Source organism: Rhinoderma darwinii, chromosome 4 (genome assembly GCF_050947455.1).
Source record: "Rhinoderma darwinii isolate aRhiDar2 chromosome 4, aRhiDar2.hap1, whole genome shotgun sequence".
In the NCBI taxonomy this organism is placed as follows: domain Eukaryota; kingdom Metazoa; phylum Chordata; class Amphibia; order Anura; family Rhinodermatidae; genus Rhinoderma; species Rhinoderma darwinii.
Genome location: NC_134690.1, coordinates 182,872,769 through 182,882,740, shown reverse-complemented (window position 1 = coordinate 182,882,740; position 9,972 = coordinate 182,872,769).

The window sequence follows — 9,972 nt, the reverse complement described above, 5'->3', positions numbered from 1 at the left end:
GCCATAACGCCTTTATTTTTCCGTCGATATAGTACTATGAGGGCTTGATTTTTGCGAGACGAGTTGTAGTTTTTCGTAGCACCATTTACTTTGCCATATAATGTACTAGGAAACGGGAAAAAAATTATTTGTGGGGTAGAAAATGAAAAAAAAACACCAATTCCTCCATGGTTTTTTGCGTTCCATTTTTACGGAATTCACTGTGCAATTAAAACATTTTATGTTCATTTTATTCTATGGGTCAATACAATTACGCCGATACCAATTATATGTAATTTTTTCTATATTTTACTACTTTTACAAGTAAAAACCTAAGCTTAAAAAACCAAATTTATTTTGTTTCGCCAAATTCCGAGAGCCGTAACTTTTTTATTTTTCCGTCGATTAAGTGGTATAAGGGCTTATTTTTTGCTGGATAAGCTGTCGTTTTTAATAATACCATTTTGGTGTACATGCGACGGTTTGATCACTTTTTATGTCATTTTTTTGTGGGTGATTAGGTGAACAAAAAATAGAGATTCTGGCGTTTACAATTTTTTTTTACTGCGTTCACCGTGCGGGTTAAATAATGATATATTGTAATAGTTCAGACTTTTACGGACGTGGCAATACCAATTATGTTTATTTATTACATTTTTTACTATGCTCTACGGGGGAAATGGGAAAAGGGTTTTTTTTTGAACTTTTCATTTTTTTATTTTTTTTTACACACAAAAAAACCTTTATTTATTCATTTTTACTTTTTTTTATTAGTCCCCCCAGGGGACTTCAACCAGCGATCTAATGTATTGCAGTATATCGTGATTCTGACAGACTCCTATGAAACCCTGCCGGAGGAAAAGCTTCATAGGAGTACAAAGATGGCGGACCTGGGGGACTTCGTCAGGACCCCAGGCAGCCGTGCCAACTAACGGCACCCCCCAATCTCGCCGCGGGGGGCCGTTGGGACGTTACAGGGGGTCGCCCCCCTGTTTTTAGTAATTTAAATGCAGCTATCTCTGTTAAGGATCTGCCAGGCACAGCTTCTGTATCCACACCCATAGGTAATCAGTCTGCACCTGCTTCTATGTCTGTGAGACTGACTCCATCTTCCACCACTCAGGATGGCAGGCTTAGGAGTGGGAGAGCCTATCACAGCCTGGCCAGACGGAGCTAGCTCCCGCCCTCTGTCTATTTGTACCTGCCTTTCCTGTTTCTCCTTGCTTGTGATTCTTCTCTGTTGGTTTCCTGGCCCTGCTGCAGATTCTTGAACTACTTGTCCCTGCTTCGTATTGACCCTGGCTTACTGACTACTCTTCTGCTCTGCGTTTGGTACCTCGTACACTCCTGGTTTGACTCGGCTTGTTCACTACTCTCCTGCTCTGCGTTTGGCACCTCGTACTCTCCTGGTCTGACTCGGCTTGTTTACTACTCTTGTTGCTCACGGTGTTGCCGTGGGCAACTGCCCCGTTTCCCTTTGTTCTGTGTTTCCTTTTCTGGTTGTCTGTCGTGCACTTATTGAGTGTAGGGACCGTCGCCCAGTTGTACCCCGTCGCCTAGGGCGGGTCGTTGCAAGTAGGCAGGGACTGAGTGGCGGGTAGTTTAGGGCTCACTTGTCTGTTTCCCTATCCCTGTCATTACAATCTCTATTGAAAGCGGCATTTAACGGGTTAAACAAGCGGGATCGCGCTAAAATGGGATCCCGCTCGTAAACCGGAAGTGTGGGCTGTAACACACAGCCGACACACTCGTTCTATGGAGCAGACTCAGCCCGTGAGCCCGCTCCATATTCCCCGACCCGGCGTGCGCCGTATATATACAGTGGATGTTGAGAAGGGGTTAAAGGGAGCTACTTCCCTTTGTTAACACTGCTATCAGCATTAATGTTTTCTCTGATTTGTGCTGTAAGTGTGGGAGTGCGACCTTTTCTAGAATATATATGGTATATATAAAATTTTCTATTCTATCATTAGTTCTAGGAATGTATATATTGCAGCACTCTATGATTTTGAATACCTTTTGAGTCTAAGGGTATGTTATGGTATGATATGTTTTCAAACGGGCGTGTAATAAAAGCATTTACGCCCCAAAAACGGCTGAAAATAAGCCGTGTGAACATACCCTCATAGATTGCTCTATGCATTTTCGCATGTCTAAAGCACTTGACTTTCTTAATTAGTGTAAATGTAAAAGTGACAGAGCCCACAATGAGTCAGTTATCACACTGTCACACCGTATGATGGTAGATATTTATGGAGAGAATTTTTTTTTCATAAACCTGTTGGCAAGATTGTTAAATTCAGTTAATTAAATGACCGGCTATGTACATTTTATTATCCTGTGTGTCTCTTTAGATGCACTGTCATAGTGAGTCATTGCTATGTGAATGTTACTGAAGCTTAATTATATAAAAACTTCTCATTATTAATTTCAGACATAATTTATTTCAATATATTCCATCACCAGGAAGATATATGTGTATATATATATATATATATATATATATATATATAGATATGTATATAGCTATCTATCTATCTATCTATCTATCTATCTATCTATCTATCTATCTATCTGTCTGTCTGTCTGTCTGTCTATCTATCTATCTATCTATCTATATATATATATATATATATAAATATATATACACACACGCTCAGTTAATTACTATTCCTTATATGTGTGATAACTAGCTATAACTTCAAATGTATTGCTCATACAAAAAGGAAAACTGCAATATTGATATGCAAATAAATAGCATTGGGTATTTTGTAAATGTAAATAAGAGATAGAGCCAATATAATACTCACAAGTGTACCTACAGTATGTGTAGAATATTTTAAATATATGTAATTACATGTCTCCACTGCATATTCAGAGTGGGCTTGACAAGATGTATAAATAAAGGTGTTTTTTAAAAAAAAAAAAAATGTTAATGTTTTGAAAATATTTTTTCAATTTTTTATATTATACATACACTATTAATTCTGCCGCTGCCTGTGGCTTCCAGTCTTTCTTGTTAACAAACACAGAAAAATAACCAGGTGACCTCGGGGTTTCTGAGGTAATTTCAAATTCCATCCTTACTTTTGCACTGAAGACTATTTTAAAACTGCATGTACAGATTTAGCCATTTTTATCTTAACTTTTAACACATTAAATACTGTGTCAAGAATCTTCAGGGTATGTGCACACGGTAGCAGGCTTTTGTGTCTGAAATGACAGACTGTTTTCAGGAGAAAACAGCTGCCTCGTTTCAAATGTAATTGCTCCTCCACGCATTTTGCGAGGCTTCTCTGATAGCTGTAAATTTTGAGCTGTGCTTCATTGAGTTCAATGAAAAATGGCTCAAATTACGTCTGAAAGAAGTGTCCTGCACTTCTTTTGACGAGGCTGTATTTTTACGCGTCGTCGTTTGACGGCTGTCAAACGACGACGCGTAAATGACAGGTTGTCTGCACAGTACGTCGGCAAACCCATTCAAATGAATGGGCAGATGTTTGCCGACTCATTGTAGCCGTATTTTCAGACGTAAAACAAGGCATAATACGCCTCGTTTACGTCTGAAAATAGGTAGTGTGAACCCAGCCTCAACTTTACGTTTTAATGGCTTTTGTTGTGTGATATAACGCTGCAATAAGTTATCAGAGGCAAGACAAAGATGGCTACATCTGTACTTGTCTTAAGGCTGGCAGGGATTTTGGGCAGTACTGTAAGTTATTATAAAACTGTTCTAACAATTTTTATTAATGCAGTTTCCTACTATCATATTGAAACTAGCCAAAAAGGTGGCACTTCACAATACATACAACCAAGTTTAAACCATACTGTTATAGTGTATATAAGCAAATGAAACAACTGTACAATACCACCATCTGCTTTCCTATAGTTTAATATATTATGGCCGTATCCCTGAGTGAAAACCATCTTTAAAACAAAACTCTCAGTTCTGAAAACACCTGAGGCTGCACAACGAATTGTTTGAACATGTTTGAATCTAAAATAAAGCATGATTTATATTCTCCTCCATAACTCCAGTGTATAGAGTTACATAACAATTGTAAGGCCTATGCAATTGAGCCATAAAGGGGTTGTCTCAAGATTAAGCACAGAATAGGTGATAAATGTCCCACCGATCACTAAAACGTGGGTCCCAGACTCCCAGTTCATCCTCATTGCCCTATTGCAGTGAGGAAGAGATTGAATGGAGCTGAGGATGAACATGCGCCCTACCGCTATAGTCAATGCACTGTACTCGGCAGTCTCCGTCAATTCCATAGACTTTGAATGGAGTAGAAGAGCACATGCTTGTCCGCCATTCCCAATTTTCTTTTCCTTTTGCTCAGGGGGCATGTGAGTTACAAAGAACATATTTGTACTGTATATGGCATGCAGAAAATCTCATTGAGATTTAACCTATTTTTATAAACTGTAATAAAAGAGGACTGCAAAAAAAAAAGGATAATGAAGATCAGTTACAGTGAAGGAAATAAGTATTTGATCCCTTGCTGATTTTGTAAGTTTGCCCACTGTCAAAACCATGAACATTCTAGAATTTTTAGGCTAGGTTAATTTTACCAGTGAGAGATAGATTATATAAAAAAAACAAAAAACACATTGTCAAAATTATATATATTTATTTGCATTGTGCACAGAGAAATAAGTATTTGATCCCTTTAGCAAACAAGACTTAATACTTGGTGGCAAAACCCTTGTTGGCAAGCACAGCAGTCAGACATTTTTTGTAGTTGATGATGAGGTTTGCACACATGTTAGATGGAATTTTGGCCCACTCCTCTTTGCAGATCATCTGTAAATCATTAAGATTTTGAGGCTGTCACTTGGCAACTTGGATCTTCAGCTCCCTCCATAAGTTTTCAATGGGATTAAGGTCTGGAGACTGGATAGACCACTATATGACCTTAATGTGCTTCTTTTTGAGCCACTCCTTTGTTGCCTTGGCTGTATGTTTCGGGTAATTGTCGTGCTGGAAGACCCAGCCACGAGCCATTTTAAATGTCCTGGTGGAGGGAAGGAGGTTGTCACTCAGGATTTGACGGTACATGGCTCCATCCATTCTCCCATTGATGCGGTGAAGTAGTCCTCTGCCCTTAGCAGAGAAACACCCCCAAAACATAATGCTTCCACCTCCATGCTTGACAGTGGGGACGGTGTTCTTTGGGTCATAGGCAGCATTTCTCTTCCTCCAAAAACGGTGAGTTGAGTTAATGCCAAAGAGCTCAATTTTAGTCTTATCTGACCACAGCACCTTCTCCTAATCACTCTCAGAATCATCCAGATGTTCATTTGCAAACTTCAGACGGGCCTGTACATGTGCCTTCTTGAGCAGGGGGATCTTGCGGGCACTGCAGGATTTGAATCCATTACGGCGTAATGTGTTACCAATGGTTTTCTTGGTGACTGTGGTCCCAGCTGCCTTGAGATCATTAACAAGTTCCCCCAGTAGTAGTTTTTGGCTGAGCTCTCACCTTCCTCAGGATCAAGGATACCCCACGAGGTGAGATTTTGCGTGGAGCCCCAGATCGATGTCGATTGACAGTCATTTTGTATGTCTTCCATTTTCTTACTATTGCACCAACAGTTGTCTCCTTCTCACCCAGCGTCTTACTTATGGTTTTGTAGCCCATTCCAGCCTTGTGCAGGTCTATGATCTTGTCCCTGACATGCTTAGAAAGCTCTTTGGTCTTGCCCATGTTGTAGAGGTTAGAGTCAGACTGATTAATTGAGTCTGTGGACAGGAGTCTTTTATACAGGTGACCATGTAAGACAGCTGTCTTTAATGCAGGCACCAAGTTGATTTGGAGCGTGTAACTGGCCTGGAGGAGGCTGAACTCTTAATGGTTGGTAGGGGATCAAATACTTATTTCTCTGTGCACAATGCAAGTAAATATATATAATTTTGACAATGTGATTTTCTTTTTTTTTTTTATATAATCTATCTCTCACTGGTAAAATTAACCTAGCCTAAAAATTCTAGACTGTTCATGACTTTGACAGTGGGCAAACGTACAAAATCAGCAAGGGATCAAATACTTATTTCCTCCACTGTATATCTGTGTAATGCAACATTTATAGTTTAAAATTTTCTTATCTGCATTTCATGAACTCACATATTTGGTTTCTCGGCCCGCTGATTTCAATGGAGGCCTCGGTATCTGTAAAGCACCGGCAGAGATAAATGTGAGATAAATCACAAAACATCAGAAAAGATTTTGCCTTCACGACAAAGTGCTGAATACACAAATGATATATAGTTTGACTTCTCATTGTTATCTCAAAAGCTGCAGTGGCAAAGGTTATTTTATAAAATACATGAATGTATAAAGGATTTATTGCATGTCTGTACTATAATTTACAAGTTCAGAATGGAAAGAAACACAAACGCTTTGACACTAGTGATTTAAAGTATTTGGATTTTTTTTTTTTTAACATCAGAGTATACAGTATAAGACACACCTGTCATTCTGTTTTTTTTTTTTTGTAATTAGATCATTTATTTCAAGGAATGCCCCATGCAAAACTGATATGCCTTATGCTGGGCTTAAGGGGCAGTGCATAACACAGGAACTCGAAGAACACCAAAGAACATTGAATTCATTGTGTCATGCACTACTTCCTCAGACACTAGACTAGGCATCATTGTATCCATAGGGACACAGTGACGTCTGGCACTACTGAAGCGGAATCCCCGACCCTGTGGCCGGTCTTTACGCTAAAGGAGAAGTCCCTGATTTCACTATATCCATCTGGACAAAATTACTTCAGGCACTTCTGAAGCGGAATCCCCGACCCTGTGGCTGGTGTTTCCCCTCCAGGAGAAGTCCCTGACTTCACTGTGTCCATCTGGACAAAATTACATCAGGCACTTCTGAAGCGAAATCCCCGACCCTGTGGCCGGTGTTTACACTCCAGGAGAAGTCCCTGACTTCAATTTATACATATATGGACACAGGGACATCATGCACTTCTGAAGCGGAATCCCCGACCCTGTGGCCGGAGTTTTCGCTCCAGGAGAAGTCCCTGACTTCACTGTGTCCATATATGGACACAGTGACGTCAGGCACTTCTAAAGCGGAATCCCCGACCCTATGGCCGGTGTTTCCGCTCCAGGAGAAGTCCCTGACTTCACTGTGTCCATTTATGGACACAGTGACGTTAAGCACTTCTGAAGCGGAATTGCCGAAGCTGTGGCCGGGGATTGGGGATTCCGCTTCTACAGGGAGCAAAAAAAGACCCTCCTCCTCCTCCTCACATGCACTTCGCACTGTGAGGAGGAGGAGGAGAAGGAGAGAGAGCGAGTGACGGAGGACACGGCCGTCACTTGGGACACATTTCAGTGATGGTCGTGTATTACCCGGCCCCATAGACTTCTATGGGAGCCAGGCGGCCGGGGGAACGGCCGAAAATAGGGAATGTCCCATTTTTTGATGGCCGGGTTTCCCGGGCCGTCAAAAAATCGGTCGTGTGAATAGCCCCATTTGGGGTCTATTGTTCCTACTGCGGCCGTGTGACGGACGTTTTTTTGAACGGCTGTCACACAGCTGGGAAACCCTATCGTGTGAATAGGGCCTAACAGATTGTGTGATCTGCTTTTCTTGAACACTAGGAAGCTTGCCCCCTCTCCACACACAGATCTGCTGTGTACAACCTCACCCCCCCCCTCCCTGCTGCTATCTTGAACACTGAGAGAAGGGAAGGGGGAGAGCAGTTAAGTAAGCCTCTGTAGCAGTGGACTGATGGATTTGAGTTTGAATTTGCAAACCAGCTGTCCACAGGAGTTACACAGGCTCTACAGCAGCCAAATGGTAGGGCATTTTTAGTTAAGACTATTTAGAAAATTGCTTAATTTTGCATTTAGGAAGCAAGTGAACAAATAAAAAACTTTATGTTCAAAGGTAAGTACATAGCCTTTAATGTAACCTTCAGTGTCCCTGGCTTTCATTGAACTGATGTAAAAAGGTGTTGAGTTCAGTCAGCTTGAGGGTATGGTCACACGTACACATCCGATACGCCTGAAATTATGGAGCTGTTTTCAGGAGAAAACAGCTCCTGAATTTCAGATGTAATGGCAAGTGCAGGCGTTTTTCGCAGCGTCCATTACGGACGTAATTGGAGCTGTTTTTCTATGGAGCCAATGGAAAACTGCTCCGATTACGTCCCAAGAAGTGACAGGCACTTCTTTGACGCGGGCGTCTTTTTTACACGCCGTCTTTTGACAGCGGCGCGTAAAACCCATTCAAATGAATGGGCAGATGTTTGCCGGCGCTTTGGAGCCGTATTTTCGGACGTAATTCGAGGTTAAGACGCCCGAATTACGTCCGTAAATAGGGTGTGTGAACCCAGCCTTAGTAGTAAGATGGCATGGATTTCTGCTAAACAATCAACTAGTGCATTTTATGTATGTCATTTATATGGGACTTCATCTTTGATAACATGCAAATTACTTACAAAGGTAGATTTCTTCTCAGATTTCAGATTTGAAGATCTTGATGCAGGGTTACAGTTCTTATGATGCAAGAAACAAAATAATAAGATAAAATAGCTTTATTCTTCTCGTATAGCCCACAATACTTTTTTTTTTTTACTGCTCCAATTGATACATGAGCCTAATGTATTTCTTTGAAAACACTTTGCTTTTTACTTGCTCGGGGAAGATTTATTAAACCTGGTGCAAAGGAAAAGTGGAACAACCAACCAGAACACAGCTTTCCTTTCTCTAAGGCACTTTTGAAAATGGAAGCAGTTACCTAATTGAATGTTATGGACATCTACTCCACATTTCCTTTGTACTCGTTTTGATAGATTCCCTACATTGTATTATAATTCTACCATGAATGTGCTCTACAATGCAATGCTACACACATGTTACTCTGCACACTTTTACGGCATTCTTTTTATTTTGTAAACAATAGACTGGTAACAATGTACTCTAATTAAAGTTTGTTCTATTTAAAATCCACATTTTAAAGAGGCTCTGTCACCACATTATAAGTGGCCTATCTCCTACATAAGGAGATCGGCGCTATAATGTAGGTGACAGCAGTGCTTTTTATTTAATAAAACGATCTGTTTTCACCACTTTATTATCGATTTTAGATTTATGCTAATGAGTTGCTTAATGCCCAAGTGGACGTATTTTTACTTTAAACCAAGTGGGCGTATTTTTACTTTAGACCAAGTGGGCGTTGTACAGAGGAGTGTATGACGCTGACCAATCAGCATCATGCACTCCTCTCCATTCATTTAGTCAGCGCATAGGGATCCTTTTAGATCACTATGTGCTGTCTTATACTAACACATTATGTGTACATTCCACGGGATGTCTATTCACAATCTCTGCACTTCGTTACTGTTTCTATGCTAGTTACAGCAGAGGAAGCATGATCTCGTTGTAACCTGTCATTTACAGCGAGATCTCGCGAGATCATGCTTCCTCTGCTGTAATTACCACAGAGACAGTAACGAAGTGCAGGGATTGTGAATAGACATCCCGTGGAATGTCTATTCACTGTCTAAACACTTCAGTATTGTTAATGTGTTAATGTGTTAGTATAAGACAACTGTATGGCAGTGCACAGACACTCTACAGCTCTGCCGTGTGCATGAGCCATGAGACTTTAAGCGTGGGAGAGGGAACCTGTGTATCACTTGAAAGGTTAGGAATGAAAAAAAAAATGCAGCTTCATTGTTTCGTTATTTTTTTTAATGTTTTTTTACCAGAGAAAGCGGATTGTGTAGCACCTCATCAATGGCAGCACAAATTTCTTCTGTCTGTTGCCTAAGCAATGCAGGGGAACACATCTAAGAAAGTACAAGGTATAAAGCAATATTTTATATACTGTAGTACAGCCTTTAGTAGCAGAATAAAGAAGAAGGTATCATTAATGTACCTCAGTATGTGTATCCACTCTGTCTTCAGCTTCAGTATTTCTCGTATTAATTTCAGGTTCATCAATTGCCTTAAAAATAATT